Source organism: Corythoichthys intestinalis, chromosome 10 (genome assembly GCF_030265065.1).
Source record: "Corythoichthys intestinalis isolate RoL2023-P3 chromosome 10, ASM3026506v1, whole genome shotgun sequence".
NCBI classification, from domain to species: Eukaryota; Metazoa; Chordata; class Actinopteri; order Syngnathiformes; family Syngnathidae; genus Corythoichthys; species Corythoichthys intestinalis.
Genome location: NC_080404.1, coordinates 49,023,707 through 49,041,515, shown reverse-complemented (window position 1 = coordinate 49,041,515; position 17,809 = coordinate 49,023,707). Strand labels below are relative to the sequence as shown.

The 17,809-nt window shown below is 37.4% G+C and overlaps 1 long non-coding RNA gene across 1 annotated transcript; it reads left to right on the top strand.

Annotated features, from left to right (window-relative positions):
- The first annotated feature begins 4,624 nt into the window (after positions 1–4,624).
- LOC130923323 (uncharacterized) lies at positions 4,625–6,824 on the top strand. The gene is made up of 5 exons (XR_009064689.1): positions 4,625–4,789; positions 5,697–5,787; positions 5,991–6,052; positions 6,127–6,178; positions 6,506–6,824. It is a non-coding gene; the product is annotated as an uncharacterized LOC130923323 (long non-coding RNA).
- Positions 6,825–17,809: the final 10,985 nt, after the last annotated feature.

Here is a 17,809-nt window from a genome sequence, read left to right as displayed (position 1 = left end):
TGCTCTTTTGACAAAAAATGCTTTATTTCTGTAGATTTTTTTTCTCTCGCCGTAATTCAATGTTTTTTTGTTGTTGTTGTTGCATTTCGTTGGCTTGATGTGGTTATGTAATATATTGTAGTACAGTATAATAATAACAGTTCATATAGATAAATCTGTGTTGAGAAAAAAAATATACCATTGTTTAAAAAAAAATCACATACAGCTTAGGTCGCTGATTAGCTAGGACTTTGCTCCAACGTCTTGGTGAGGACAGTACAATGACGTTTAATGCATGTTTTTGAATAGTTATTTTGAGATTTAGAGGTTATTTAGGAGTACTTAAATGGTTAATTCCAATTTCCGCAGAAATCTGGGCTACGCTGCCAGTTTAGGAATGGAGCTCGTTCGTAACCTGGGAACTACTTGTATAACACAAAAGATTTTGGATCAAGGTCAAGATCAATTATATATTTATTTATTAGGGCTGTCAAAATTATCGCGTTAACGGGCGTTAATTTTTTAAATTAATCACGTTGAAATATTTGACGCAATTAACGCACATGCCCCGCTCAAACAGATTAAAATGCACAGTGCAATGCCCACTTGTTACTTGTGTTTTTGGGAGTTTTGTCGCCCTCTGCTGGCGCTTGGGTGCGACTGAATTTATGGGCTTCAGCACCCATGCGCATTGTGTAATTATTGACATCAACAATGGCGGGCTACTATTTTATTTTTTGATTGAAAATTTTACAAATTTTATTAAAACAGAAACATTAAGAGGGTTTTTAATATAAAATTTCTATAACTTACTATAACGTACTAACATTTATCTTCTAAGAACTACAAGTCTTTCTATCCAAGGATCGCTTTAACAGAATTTTAATAATGTAAATGCCATCTTGTTGATTTATTGTTATAATAAACAAATACAGTACTTATGTACCGTATGTTGAATGTATATATCCATCTTGTGTCTTATCTTTCCATTCCAACAATAATATACAGAAAAATATGGTGTATTTTATAGATGGTTTGAATTGCGATTAATTACAGTGAATTAATTTTTAAACTGTAATTAACTCGATTAAAAATTTTAATCGTTTGACAGCCCTAATGTATATATATTTTTATATATATTTGCTATCATATTCTATTTTTGTTGCTGACAAACATGCGCCAGACTTAAAGGGATCAATGGATCGAAAGACTTGTAGTTTGTAAAATATAAATGTTATTATGTGTTAAAATAATTTGATATTAAAACATTTTTCGTTTTTATAAAATTTGTAAGATTAACTAGTAGGTTGCCATTGTTGTTGACATCGCAGGGTGGTGATGTCACATGGTTATGCTGCCGGGCTTCCAGAGTATGACTCTAGAGACGTAAACATGTCATCTATTCAACCCTTTCAATTTGAATCCGTGAGGAACATTAATGAGCATGACAGCACTGTCGATATTTCACAAAACGAGCAGCAGAAGCAAATTGAACGGGAAAGACGAGACGAGAGTAGGGGAAAGAAAACGATGCCAAAATGTGCTATACCGGCGAAACGTATACAAGAGGCAAATTTGACACCCTAAGTACTACTGTGCGCTTTCAGCTTGTTTTGTTTATGGTAAGATGCATGCATACAGAAAGAACCTACGAAAAAATGCCTTAAGACAATATTTAAACGTAGTAATATCAAATAAGGTGGTTTAAATAGTCTACGTGATTAACAGATCAACAACCTGCTTTAAAGCTACCACAAGAAAACAATGCCTAAAAGTATGAGAGGGATACACATGCAAAGCGTATTTTAAGGCAATTAAAAGGTAATAAAATACTCAATAAAAACACAAATAGTACCGTATTTTTTGGACTATAAGTCGCAGTTCTTTTCATAGTTTGGCTGGGGGTGTGACTTATACTCTGGAGCAACTTATCTGTAAAATTATTAATACATTATTATATCATTGCACATGTTATTTTGGTGTTTTAGAGTGACACTGATGGTTTGGTAAACGTGTTACCATGTTATCTATGCTATATTCATCTGAATAACTTAATAGCTATGTTACGTTAACATACGGGCCACGTTCGCATTTCGTTGCTCATGCATCATGTAATATCATACTGTACACTTATTCAGAATGTTGTTCTCTATTGTATTTTTATTTTAAATTGCCATTCAAGATGACATATCCGTTCTATTTGTTGGATTTTATCAAGTAAATCTCATCCCAAAATGCGACTTATACTCCAGTGCTACTTATATCTATATTTTTTTCCTCTTTGTTGGGCATCTTATGGCCGGTGCAACTTATACTCAGGTACAACTTATAGTCCGAAAAATACGGTATGTACTCACCGCTTTTAACTGATGAGTGCATGTAATGGACGTCTCGCCGCGTAGAAGGATTTGCAGTAACCTGGTAGTATTCGTCGAGTGACAGTGACAATCCACATCATCACCCTGAGCGTCAATTGCAGCTATGAAAACATAGCGCCCGCCTTAGGTCAGAACTTACTAAATATTGTAGATTTTTAAATCTGTGGCAATATTTTATGTGTTTCTAATAACATATTTTAGTAAAAGTGAACAATTTTGGCTTATTAGAGCCTACAAGTCTTAAGTCCGAGGTTCCCTGGTCCACTTGTTGGGGATAAGCCACAAATGAATAGTTAAAGTATTTATCAGTAATAAAATGATTGTAAATGTTAATACGAGGGGCATTCAAAAAGTAATGCACTCAAGTGCATTGCTCGTACAGGATTTTTCCAATCATGTTTATATTTGGCACAAACATGATAAGACAAACCTTCTTGCGATTGTTATATGTGTTTTTCTTATTTTCAGATTTTTAAAGCTTAAACTAGCTTCCAAAATGGCTGCCCCTCTTGAAGCTCGTCAGAAACAAAGAGCTGTAATCGAATTCCTTGTTGCAGACGGAGAAACCCCTCTGAGGATTCAACCCCGGCTGGAAAATGTCTACAAGGATGATATCATAGACTATAGTACTGTAAAAAAGATGGGTGCTGCGATTTAAAAACAGTACTGAAGACCACGAAGAGGTGGGTAAAGCCAGCATAGCCGATAAGCCCAAAAAGTTCACGGCCCAAAAAATCAGCTGGCAAAATTATGGCCACCGTTTTTTGGGATTCTCAAGGTGTAATCATTGTGGATTTTTTGCCGAAGAGGGAAACCATTAACTCTGAGGTATACATTGAGACTCTTATGAAGCTCAAAGTAAGAATTCGACGTGTTCGGCCTAATTTGGACATGGCAAATGTGCTCCTCTAGCATGACAATGCACGTCCTCACACAACCATCAGGACCATAGAGGTCATCACTTCATTTGGATGGAATGTGATACCACATCCGCCATATTCTCCTGATTTGGCACTGTCAGACCACCACCTCTTTGGTCCAATGAAAGAAGGACTCCAGGGCAACCGATATGGCAATGACGAAGTGAAAACTGCTGTCAAGAATTGGTTTAGAGATCAACCGGCTGAGTTCTACAACACTGGCATACATGCCCTCGTTCATAGGTGGACTGTCGCTCTTGAGAGAGGTGGAGACTATGTGGAGAAGTAAAAATGTAATCCTCACTCTTGTACCTTTCTTTTGATGTATAATACATGTTGCTATTATAATTTGTTTGTACATAATAAAGTTGGGTGCATTACTTTATGAATACCCCTCGTATTTACCCAGCTGTTTTTTTATACATTGTGAGCTCAAATTTTCTACTTGCATCCCTATATATATAGGAACAAACTTTAACACAGACTCATACCTATACTGTAGCTAGCTAGATAGGTTCAGGTTCTCAAGTTAACTGAATCTCCATGTTTTTTAAATGAAGGGAGGAATTTGAAGTTAAAAAAAGAAAACTCTCATAAGAGGGAAAGCCTTAAAACTCCACACATACCAGCCCGAAATGAGCTTCTAACATATATCTTTAGAACTGTGAGACAGAATTGCCTAACTTTGCCTTGCCAAGACATCCTTACATGTTAGATTTATTTGACTTTCTAAGTGGGACACTAAAAAAGCATTTGCTTCTTAACTTTGGCCACCTTCCTTTAGAACTCAGGGCAAAACATTGATACATAAAGAGCCATTTAGCTTGAGTTGAAATACAATGTTTCATTTTGGATCGGGTCTCTGAAACGCTTCAATAATTCATCTAAGCATACTCACTTTTCACTGCGGTCCTTCAGGTCATCCAAATGGCCAAACAGAACATTCAATATTCCACCACATCTATTCTAACGAGAGATGGAAGTGGCCATCAAACACAATTACGGCTGAGGCCTACACACCGACAGTACCTCACTGTTATGTGTGTGCTTTTTGACTGAACGCTGTTATTCCACTAATTCAATATCCATAATTTCCTACACTTTTGTTTTCTACTCAGTTGTTGCCAAAGAATGATTGACAGCTTCGCCAAGTTCGGTCTCTCAGAGGTGTGCACGAACAGTATGTGAGTGTGTCTGGCACTGGTTCAGTGCACTGTAAATGCTAACATTCAAATTAATTAAATGTGATAAGTGAACTAAACTCAATTTTCATCAACCTGTTGTGAACACTACTTTTAAATAAGTAAGTAGTAATTTGGGGTTGGAGAACTTGCTTAACCTGATATATCCCAGTTAAGTCAAATTAGAAAAAATAATTTCTTGTACCCAGTGTCCTTTGGGCGTTCTATCAGACATGCGCAGATCTGCCCTGCCCACTTTCGCGCTCTTTCCAACACCTTTCTCAGTTATTTTCGCCATTGTGGGTTTACTTGTCCTCAGCACACTGATTTGGTAAGTACATATTTTACTCTTTTGTAAACCGTCGATTTGTCTTGTTGTAGTGTAGTAGCCTGTGTGCTGCCAGGGAGGAGAAGTGTCAATTACATCAAATATCACCGCTAGCAAGCATGCTATATGACCGTGACAGTAACCTCATCATTTTCAGAAACAAATGTAGACTACAGTTTATGGTAGACTCCCATTTTATGCCGGCGTTTTGAATTCTTGACAGACGGGGCTCGTAACGTTTTTAGGCGATGGGAGAGGTTTTTAAAACCGATTTAAAACAGTTACCGAGCGGTTTTAAGTTTGCTAGACCGAGGGGAGGTTCGCTTCCTGTTTTAAAAATAAAAACACTAATTCTATCGTTAGCGGGTGTTTTATTTTGTGAAACTAACAGGAAGTGCCTTAATCACTACGGCTAGCTTGAGTAGCGCCGAATTTGCACGTTGTGGATCTAAACGGCTACTTTCTCACGTATAAATGTTAGAAATGTCGATAAAGTGATTTATTTACAGAGTTAGTGCTAGAATTAAGTCAGCTTCAGCCTGTCTATTTCGGCTCAGGTAAGAGCTAAATGCAGTCAGACTTTATGTGCGCCAACGTAATCGGTTCTTGCGTTGGAGCAGGGGTCCCCAAACTACGGCCCGCGGGCCGGCCGGATACGGCCCGCCTCCACAATTGGTCCGGCCCCCTGAACCCCCCCCCAATAGTGTTATTATTTCCTGGCTTTTTTCTGTGAAGAACCCAGACAGGGTTATTTGGTTATTATCTATTTAATTAATTGTGTTATTATTATTCATTATTATATGATATTATATTAGGTTATTATTATTTTTATTTTATTTTGTTCCAAGAAGAATTCAGAAAGGGTTATTTAATTATGGCTTTCTGAAAAACAATAATTTTTTACATTTAGGCACTGCTGCAATCGTCACACTTTTTCTGTTACAAACTGACCCGGCCCCTCATCAGAGAAGGGAAAAGTCATGTGGCCTTCACAGGAAAAGGTTTGGGGACCCCTGCTTTAGAGTGTTTGTCATCTGCCCTTCCATTTGCTTTTCTTCATGTGCAGTGCTCCCCCTCCATGTTTGATCAAACTGCACTGATAATTTGAAATTGTTTTAAAATGCATTAATCGCAAAAATCAGAGGACTAGATCACATTTCCCCCTGTTATTTCACCACTTTAACTTTGATCTAACCTAATATAGGAATACAGATAGAAAGAGTGCAGAGATCACACTCGACGCTATAACTACCTGGTGTGTTTAAGGTTGGTCATTTATGTGCCTATATTTTGAAATTGTTGCCTTAATTTTGTGTTCTTTTTCACCATCCCCCAATCAGGCTGAAGCAAATGGTCAAAAGTCCACACATACCTCAGTCTCAGCAATTACAGGTATGTTTCATACACTGATCAATGAATCATTTAATATTTGTATTTGTTTCATGGGTTGGGATAACAAACATGCATTAATGTTTTTACAGATGGATTAAGAAATTAATTGTACATCTCAATTTGAATGTTCAAAAATAATCAATTACGTTAATTTAAAAATAACTCATTATTAAACATTTTAGTTTGTGAATATTAAAATTTATTGCAGATTTTAATTTGTGATTAAAAATAATTGGACATTTTAATTTGTGACTGTTGAGAAAAAAATGTAACTTTTTTTTTTTTTTCTAACAAGTTCTCAATGCTGAAATTATCGTGTCTTTTCAGGTCAACCAAAGCAGTATTCTCTAATGCAGTGGACTTGCAAGTACTGCACATTTTCTGCTGAAAAGAGCCTACTTGCTTAAGCATTACCGCTTAAAACATGGATACCACACTCGGACATCCCTACTCCTATGTCTTCATAAGGACTGCCTCTGCACATTTAAATCTTTTAATGCACTCAAAGTACACCTATCGACATGGCACTCTCAAAAAGATGCAGGCAAAAGTGGAGAAACTGCATTCGACCGTCAGTTGTGCAACTTTGTGGAGCCCTGCTCAGAAGCAGACTTCTTTACCCATTTGCAAGGACATCTTAAGCTGAGGCAAATGGTTACTTGCCCATATCAAGACTAACTTTCAGAGCAGTATTTATTATATTATATATATATATATTTTATATTATATTTTTTCACATTCAAACCTTTTTTTCTACAATTTTTTTTTTTTTTTTAATTGATTTTCTTTTGAAAATATACATTTTTTGTTTGAAGCAACTTATTTTTGGATTGAATAATAAAGACACAAATGTCCTAGCCAAAATGTGGTCCAAACGCAGAATTACATCAATCAAAAAAGTTGTTTCAATAAAAAAAAAAAAATAATAAGAATTAAATTTAAAAAAAAAAAATTTTTTTTCAATCAAAGAAAAATAGTTTTAAAACATATTTTTTGACTTACAAATTTATTTTCACATTCAAACAAATTTTTTTGATTGACATGACTTTTTCTTTGATTAAAAAAAAATAAAAAAATATATATATATACTAATGACATATTTTTGAATAGAAATTACTTTTTTTTTTTTTTTTTTTTTTTTTTAGAGGAAAAAGCTTAATATGAAATTAGAATTTGAATAAAAATAAGACACATATTCTTGGTAAGATTTTAGGTTTCTCAGGTGTATAACTCCAGTACACGTTTTGCATTTACTCTTTTAGTGATGTGAAAAAAACAAAGTATCTTGTTTACTGTATCAGGTGTTAAAGTGAAATTTGAATTTGAACTGAGTTGTGTTTTAAAAAGAGTTCTGTATTTTTATGTTTATTTTATCACTGCTGCGCAGTTTAAACCATGGCACAATGTTGATTGTAGTTCCAGTTTTGATCACTAATATTGTTGGAGAAATCAGAACTGTTATCTTTACCAGAGCTCAAGCTCATGTTGTAATGGGAAACTAGTTTGACGCCATGTCTTCAATGCTGAGTTAATGAAATTATGATAATAGGATCTCGCCTGTTAGTCTTTGGAAATTACAGGATAGGAGTGGACATTGATGCAGTTCAGGTATTATTCAGTAATTTCTGTAGCAAAAGGTTATTTTAGGTACTTATACTTTGTATGAGGTGCAAAATGTTTGCAAAAGTGGGTTTATAATTAATCCACTGATTGTTCATTGATACTGAGCATTAACCAAACACCGTTCAGCCTGCCAGGAGCCAGTGTCTCCCATTAAATGCACTTTTGAGCATTTTAAAGTAAATTTTAAATCCAATGAGTGTTCTCCATTTATTGTGTTTTGGGGGTCATTACTGTTAGATAATGTGTTTTTAATGAAATTAGTATGTGCAGATGTAATTTCTATTGTGGAATTCTTTTAGGTCAAGAAAATTAAGTTGACCTGAATATGATGGGAGTACTGTACACTCAAAATAAACAAGTTACTGTAATCCAGTTATTTAAGTTAGTTTGAGTACTGCCAACTCAATATAAACAAGTGACTATAATCCAAATTTTTTAAGTTAATTTGAGTACTGCCAACTCACAATAATTAAGTTAATCAAATCTAATTCATCTAAGTCAACATAAATTAATTTTTTTAAGGCAGCAAGTTTGCATATATTTTTTTAGTAAAGTCAACTTTTAACATTTTACAGTGTGGGCTGGCTCTCAATGATTCATGTCCCTCAGGTGGACACACAGTAGGGAAAATCTGAGATGATATTGAGATCAGCATGAAATTAGTGTTTGTGTCCATTCATGCCTCTCAGGTTAGTGTGGATGTAAAAGCGGAAATACTGCCATTTATTGCACACTGTGGCTTTAAGTGCATCTGTAAAAGTGTATATGTGAGTGCCTCATGGAAACTTCATATTTCATACTGACATGTCTTCGCTTTTAGGAAGATATTGAACTATATGAAAAGAGCATTCGCCTGCATCTTAGTCGGAAGGATGTTCTCCGGGTTGCCAAGATTGATGAGCGCATCGATCATGTTGCGCAAGCTTCAAAATACAGAATAACGCAGACCATTGAAGGTCAAAGGCAATTCATTCAAGGCTGTCTGTCCACCTTCCCTTTGTTCAGCTTTCACAAGGGAAATATGCCGTTCCACAGTCGGATGATCATATTAAAGGCTATCACCAGGGTTGTTCCGATGATATTTTTTGCTCCCGATCCGATCCCGATCGTTTTAGTTTGAGTATCTGCCGATCCCGATATTTCCCGATCCAATTGCTTTTTTTTGCTCCCGATTCAATTCCAATCAATCCCGATAATTTTTCCCGATCATATACATTTTGGCAATGCATTAAGAAAAAAATGGATAAAACTTGGACGAATATATACGTTCAACATACAGTACATAAGTACTGTATTTGTTTATTATGACAATAAATCCTCAAGATGGCATTTACATGATTAACATTCTTTCTGTGAGAGGGATCCACGGATAGAAAGACTTGTGACTTTGTATATCGTGACTAAATATTGCCATCTAGTGTATTTGTTGAGCTTTCAGTAAATGATACTGTAGCCATGCCCAAATGCATGTAGGGAAGTGGAACCATGACTGTGCGTAGTACTACCAATTGATATATCTTCTCTGCGTTGGGAAATAGGGTGTTAAGAAAAAGATCAACTACTACCTTTCTTCCCCACATTGCTTACCACGATATTTCTAATTGTTGAGAGAGGGATTGTCAGGCTTTAGCCAATTAAAAAAGGGCTCCAAAGGCTGCCAAAATTCACTCTACTCATTTTACGCTGCCTTTTATATCTCTCCATTTAGGTAAAACGGCGCCACTACAGATTGAGCGCGACAATGCGTGAGTGGATCGTGCAGCGCATGCATTAATTGCGTTAAATATTTTAACGTGATACATTTTTTCAGAAATTAATTACCGCCGTTATCGGGATGAATTTGATAACCCTACCTTAAGCCTAAACTAAAGACTCTGGATGAATGTAACATATTATGTCTGTAACGTTAAATACAATTAGAAAACGACTTAATTAAAAAAAATATATATATATATTAAAAAAAGGCTTGGCCGATATTTTTTCACCGATTCCGATACTTTGACAATGACGTGATCGGACCCGATCGATCGGGACATCTTTAGCTATCACCTCTTAGATTTTACCTTATTTAAAAAACTGTATATATTAACTAGGGCTGTCAAATTTATCGCATTAATGGGAAGAAATTTTTTTTTTTTTTTACTTAATCACGTTAAAATATTGTCGCAGTTAACGCATGGACTCATTCATGCGTTGCCTTAAACAGTTTGCAATGACGCCATTTTAGCACATTAAGAGCGAAAAGGCAGAGAAAGGCATTCATTGGACTGCGCCTTTTATTGCCTTAACCTTTGGCAGCCACTACTAACAGTCATGGTTGCCTAACTTCCCATCATGCATTTGGGCGGAGCAAGAGACGATCTTTTTCTTAACCCTATATTGCCAAATGTATCACATTTATACACCTAAAATGTCATGATTTTGAGAGTAATTCAGAATATTGACATTTCTTTTTGAAAAATAAAATGATGGATGCAAGTCAACACATGCATCTGCAGGTTTAATGAGAAAAACAAACAGGATTTAGCAAGGGTTATAGATATCTGAGCGCTTATTACACATATTCATTTTGATTTTTTTTTTTACAAATTTGAACAAAAGGTTCCATTAGGACCTTATTTTTCAAATTTTGGGATTCTCTGATAATTACTTCATATTGCTGGAATTGTACACAACGCAGAACATATTGTATAACATTTGCAGCCACTACTGACAGTCATGGTTGCCCAACTTCCCATCATGCATTTGGGAGGAGCAGGAGACGATCTATTTCTGAACAGGCCAAAGTGAACACAATGCAGAACATACTGTATACCATTTGCAGCCACCCCTGACAGTCACGGTTGCCCAATTTCCCATCATGAATTTGGGCGGAGCAGGAGACGTTCTTTTTCTTAACGCGCCTAATTGAACACAACACAGAACATACTGTATACCATTTGCAGCCACCGCTGACAGTCATGGTTGCCCAACTTAACATCATGCATTTGGGCGGAACAGTTAAGTCGCTACAGTATCATTTAGTGAAAACATTAAAAAAATAATATTCCTATCTCTCAAAAAATAATGTTCACAAAAAGAAACGCGCTCAATGCAAAGAGAACTGGCATTCCCAATCAAATAGCTTTGCAAAATACACATAAATGTTAATGTTAATGCCATCTTGTGGATTTATAGTTATAATAAACAAATACAGTAGTTATGTACAGTAGTTGAATGTTTATGTCCGTCTTGTGTCTTATCTTTCCATTCCAACAATAATTTACAGAAAAATATGGCATATTTTAGAGATGGTTTCAATTGCGATTAATTACGATTAATTAATTTTTAAGCTGAGATTAACTCGATTAAAAATTTTAATCGTTTGACAGCCCTAATATTAACTACAAGAGGTGTGCGGAATTTCTGATTCTTAGATTATTCGCAATTCGGCCGTGGAAGATTCAAGAACGATTCACAAACATCCAAATTCCGATTATTGAAATATGTCAAGTAAAGCGAAACTAAAGCACAGTCAGCGCGGTCTTGTACTTGATATACTGATTTAAATAATCCATTCATCAATATGGCCACACAAAAGCACGCTCAAACACGCACACACGGATGTCATCACAAACTCATTCTGAAAGTGATTTTTTCTAAACTACATGCGTGATTGGTGTCCAGACTTGGCCCGTGGTCCAAAATCCAGTTGCTGGAGCACGTGTTGAACTTAACAGGCGGCACTCTGACTCGCCTCAGGCCCGGAGATGTTTCATAGAGCTCCAGATGTGCTCATTGGGGCTTGGATGATTAAGTACATGATAGAGGGCCAACTGGACCCCACCCAGCAGAACCAAATGTGTAGGCGGGGCAGGGCCATGCCTCATATACTGTTAAATTTGTATGAGTTCAATGGATCAGAGTGCTGCTGCATGTTCATGGATAATGATGCAGTGCTGTTCTGCCACGGCCGAATTAATCCAATGGTGAATTTAGCCATGATTTGTGTGTCATGCATTGTTTCTAAGCTTCAATGTGTCTTTGTTTTACAGAAACATTGACAGTAAAGCCAAAAATGTGCATTAACTTTCAAATTACAGTAACTTAAAAGTATATGCATAGAGCAGTGATGTTTTGGGGCTGTCGTTGGGCAACACAGACTTTCAACTCCCTCCACAGATTTTCTATGGGGTGGAGATCTGGAGACTGGCTAGGCCACTCCAGGACCTTGAAATGCTTCTTATGAAGCCACTCATTTGTTGCCCTGGCTGTGTGTTTGGGATCATTGTCATGCTGAAAGACCCAGCCACGTCTCATCTTCAATGCCCTTGCTGATGGAAGGAGATTTTCACTCAAAATCTCTCGATACATGGCCCCATTCATTCTTTCCTTTACGCAGATCAGTCACCCTGGTCTCTTTGCAGAAAAACAGCCCTAAAGCATGATGTTTTCACCCCCATGCTTCACAGTGGGTATGGTGTTATTCGGATGCAATTTAGTATTCTTTCTTCTCCAAACACGAGAACCTGTGTTTCTACCAAAAAGTTCTATTTTGGTTTCATCTGACCATAACACATTCTCCCAGTCCTCTTCTGGATCATCCAAATGCTCTCTAGCGAACCGCAGACGGTCCTGGACGTGTACTTTTTTCAGCAGGGGGACACGTCTGGCAGTGCAGGATTTGAGTCCCTGGCGGCGCATTGTGTTACTGATAGTAGCCTTTGTTACTGTGGTCCCAGCTCTCTGTAGGTCATTCACTAGGTCCACCAGTGTGGTTCTGGGATTTTTGCTCACCGTTCTTGTTATCATTTTGACGCCACGGGGTGAGATCTTGCATGGAGCCCCAGATCGAGGGAGATTATCAGTGGTCTTGTATGTCTTCCATTTTCTAATAATTGCTCCCACAGTTGATTTCTTTACACCAAGCAATTTACCTATTGCAGATTCAGTCTTCCCAGCGTGGTGCAGGTCTACAATTTTGTCTCTGGTGTCCTTCGACAGCTCCTTGGCCTTGGCCATAGTGGAGTTTGGAGTGTGACTGACTCAGCTTGTGGACATGTTTCTTTTATACTGATAATGGGTTAAAACAGGTGCCATTGATACAGGTAACGAGTGGAGCCTTGTTAGACCTCGTTAGAAGAAGTTAGACCTCTTTGACAGCCAGAAATCTTGCATGTTTGTAGGTGACCAAATACTTATTTTCCACTCTAATTTGGAAATAAATTCTTTAAAAATCAAACACTGTGATTTTTTTTTTTTTTTTTTCCACATTCTGTCTCTCATGGTTGAGGTTTACCCATGTTGGCAATTACAGGCCTCTCTAATTTAGTAGGAGTCTAAGTAGGAGAACTTGACTAAATACTTATTTGCACCACTGTATCTCCATTTCAATATTTTGTCACACCCCTAATGCATATGCGTGTATACTTTTGTTTGGCAAAACATTCTTATGAGGTGCATGAAGACATGAAAATTGACATTAAGGTTGCAAGATCCCCTTTTATTCATAACATTTTTCAAGATAAAAATATAGCATTCAATGTCATACATGTATTTAGTTTTCTAGACATTACTCCGATCTAAGAATGAAGCAACATATTTACTCAAAATTGTCAGTTAAAATTAAAGGTTATAATAATTTTCTTAATGGCAACTTCATACAAAGTAGGTCATCTCCAACCAGAAGATAAAGTACTAGAAAAAAAAAAAAAAAAAACACAGAAATTGGCTAGAATATGAACCTTTTGGTCTTTACGGTTTCAGTTTCCGTTAAAAAAGACACAATGAAACAACCAATAAAGCTCTTATTGTTGCACTTGGCACGCAAATCAATCCAGAAGTGTCGGAAAATTGTAAAATAATGAGCACTAGATTTGGAACACAGGTGGGGAATGACAGGGAAAATCTCTTAATCTTTTTTTTCACTTTGTTTTTGGCAAGTACGTGGGCTATATAGATAACTGTTTTATCACAAAAATAAATCAGCACTTTCCCGCAAACTAATTTAAACAACACGATGCACATATATCGAGCTCAAAAGTTGAGTAAGACAAAAGTGTATGATTTGGTGTTACACAGACACACACAGGTACAGTGGGGTAAATAAGTATTTAGTCAACCACTAATTGTGAAAGTTCTCCCACTTGAAAATATTAGAGAGGCCTGTCATTGTCAACATGGGTAAATCTCAACCATGAGAGACAGAATGTGGAAAAAAACAGAAAATCACACTGTTTGATTTTTAATGAATTTATTTGCAAATCATGGTGGAAAATAAGTATTTGGTCAATACCAAAAGTTCCTCTCAATACTTTGTTATGTACCCTTTGTTGGCAATAACAGAGGCCAAACGTTTTCTGTAACTCTTCACAAACTTTTCACACATTGTTGCTGGTATTTTGGCCCATTCCTCCATGCAGATCTCCTCTTGAGCAGTGATGTTTTGGGGCTGTCGTTGGGCAACACGGACTTTCAACTCCCTCCTCACCCCGTGGCGTCAAAATGATAACAAGAACGGTGAGCAAAAATCCCAGAACTACACGGTGGAACCTAGTGAATGACCGAAAGAGAGCTGGGACCACAGTAAAAAAGGCTACTATCAGTAATACAATGCGCCGCCAGGGACTCAAATCCTGCACTGCCAGACGTGTCCCCCTGCTGAAAAAAGTACATGTCCAGGCCCGTCTGCGGTTCGCAAGAGAGCATTTGGATGATCCAGAAGAGGACTGGGAGAATGTGTTATGGTCAGATGAAACCAAAATAGAACTTTTTGGTAGAAACACAGGTTCTTGTGTTTGGAGGAGAAAGAATACTGAATTGCAACCGAAGAACACCATACCCACTGTGAAGCATGGGTGTGGAAACATCATGCATTGGGACTGTTTTTCTGCAAAGGGACCAGGACGACTGATCTCTGTAAAGGAAGAATGAATGGGGACATGTATAGAGGAGATCTGCATGGAGGAATGGGTCAAAATACCAGCAACAGTGTGTGAAAAGCTTGTGAAGAGTTACAGAATACGTTTGAGCTCCGTTATTGCCAACAAAGGGTACATAGCAAAGTATTGAGATGAACTTTTGGTATTGAACAAATACTTATTTTCCACCATGATTTGCAAATAAATTCTTTAAAAATCAAACAATGTGATTTTATGTTTTTTTTTTTCCACATTCTGTCTCTCATGGTTGCGGTTTACCCATGTTGACAATTACAGGCCTCTCTAATATTTTCAAGTGGGAGAACTTGCACAATTAGTGGTTGACTAAATAGTTATTTGCCCCACTGTATTCCCAGTCATGCACACATAGGGATGCCAACTATAAGAAAAAGATGTCAAGGAAGCAGAGATTTACAGCTGCGCTATGTTATATGAAGCCAGTCACTTCGGAGGTCTGCAGGTTATGTTCTCTGTGACCCAGGCAATGGAAAGACTCGAGCGTGTATGCATAGTTCACTGTCACATCTCTAAATTGAAATTTTGCTAAATGTGAAAGTGGATGAACTTTTCGAATTGAACATAGTCTCAACAGGTTAGTTATGTGATGGAATGTTTAAAATAGTTTTGAATTTGAGGTTATATAGTTATTTTAAATGTATTTTTCCACTACATTAAACTGTAAAACGGACAAAACAAAATAGCCTTATTTGCACGGAAAAGTAATTCAACCAAAACATATACTCTAATTAAATTGAAGAAGTATGGAAATATCCTAAGTCGGTGTTATGTCCCACGCACGGCTCGCTCAGGGCGTAACATAAAACGAGCCACACAAGTTCACAAGTGGCACAAATTTATTTACACAGTCAAGCTCGCAATGAACAATATATACAAAATGTGGATGATGCGCGGCTTCAGTGTAAGCCCAGGCCAAAACAACAAACAAAAGGAATCTACACTTAAATCTCAGCCGCTAACTAAACCCTGATCGTGAAAAAGAACAAAGAAAAGACAGCCACTAACCTAGCTTCTTACACTAAACAAAACAAGAGAAAACTGGTTGAACAGAAAGGGCAACTTACCCCTACTGCTTCAATGCTCTTATTTACAGTGGTGAACAAAAACGATCCAATAACGAATAAACACAAAAGACCTCACCGAAAAAGTGGGAGTGTATCAAACTAGCGATCAAATGCACATGAGAGTGAATGGCGAGCAAACAGCTGGCGAGGAGGACCGCGGCACGAATGCTGTCAAATGCGACCTCAGCTGTCATTTGACAGCTTCTGGTTTTTGAAGCTTGGCGCCATTTGCGTCATCATCTGTCTGCCCGGCGCCGATCATTTTGCGTCACAGTGGGAGGGGAGCAGCCAGCTGCCGGAGGCGATGATCAGCTGACTGAAAGAGTCCAAACAAACAAAAAAAAATAACTAAACGGCCATGGCCGTCACAGTGGGCATGATCTTCGTGTGCATATGTGTGTTTTCCCCACAATACTGTAGAACGAGTTCCATTCCTACGCTGGCGACGTAACCCCGAATTTCCAAGTAGGTCGGGATTAAGTACCCTTAAATACCCCCTAAACCTCAAAATAACTGATCAAAAACATGTATTATACATCATAATAATAAAAAAATGTAACAAAAATAAGATACTGTACTTAACATCAATGCTGGTGGATGGTGAAAATGGTACATCACTGGCACCAATTTTTCACAAGTGGAGCCACAAGAGTTCTTGTTTCACTACTGTTTCCAGTAGTTTTATTTTTAAACTACAGACGCACTGCAGAACACTTTGGCCTGCTAGTGAAGGAACAGATAAGTCGATGTGACTTATGAAGCTTATTTAGAGCTTGATTTCAGCAACTTAGACGAGGTCGAGCTGCTTTTGCTACATCGTTGCTTGCTGCCTCGCTTCTTCCTGAGTAGCAAAGAGGAAGCACCGGATTGGGTGTGCGCTCACTGCATTAAACTTATTAAATTTCACCATTTTAATTTTACTTGTAAAGAATTTCTTATGAACAATATTGTCCCAAGAATTTTACCTTGACGGCAGGAAAACAAACACTATGCATGCAAAAAAATACGTTGAGCATCCTGTAACTTTTCAATTAACATTATTGGTGAAACAAATATTTGGAGGGAAACTTGACAGCTGTTAGAATGAGAAATACGGTGCTCAAACACACACTATGCACTGTTACGTGACAAAAAAAAAAAAAAAAAAAGACAACATGGTGGACGAGACTCCAGCGTCATAAAGTTGAAATCACGTAAGTCGGGTACGTCGTAACCCGAGGACTAACTATACTGTCCCCATGGGTGGAAAAACATTACGAGTGCAAACGTACAGTAGGCTATACATACATCTTTATTTAAGTTACGTCCCTTGCTACACACGAACCCCCTCAACCACGCACTCCTACACACACACTTGACCCCTCTATCCAACCAATGCCATTCAGCCTTCCCCTTATGCCATGATTATGCCCCATCCCTTATTTTCTCAGCAGCACTGTCATGGCAACTGATGGTGTTTTGGAGATTTTTAGTTCAGGGAATGAAATGGGGGAAAAAAGTGTGTCAAGGGACTAATGAGCTAATACAAGTGACCCTCATTTCTTCCACTGGCAATAGAGGAATTGGAAAGAGTTAAGGCTGGGTGAGCTGAAGGTGAAATTAAAGGTCAGAAGATTTGCAAGTGGGGGAGATTGCTCTATAAAGACTGGAAGAATGGGTCATTATTCCATAGGTTTTTAATCACATGGGATGCTGGAACGACATTACACAACAACATTGTTTCACTAGTTCACTGTTTCACTAGCCAATCCTTCTGAAGAAGAAGAATAAAAAAAAACAATTTCCAGAAAAAAGACAACAGTATCAACGGTTTTGAGTGAAAGCTTGAGGAATTGATCAAACATACTGTACATCATTGAAAATAAATAATTAATCAATAAACTACATCTTAGATATATGCCATAATTCAAGAACTATCCATCCATCCTTTATATACAGCTTAATCTGTGGTCGTGTCGCGGGGGCAACAATTTTAGCAGGGAAGCCAGACTTCCCTCTCCACAGCC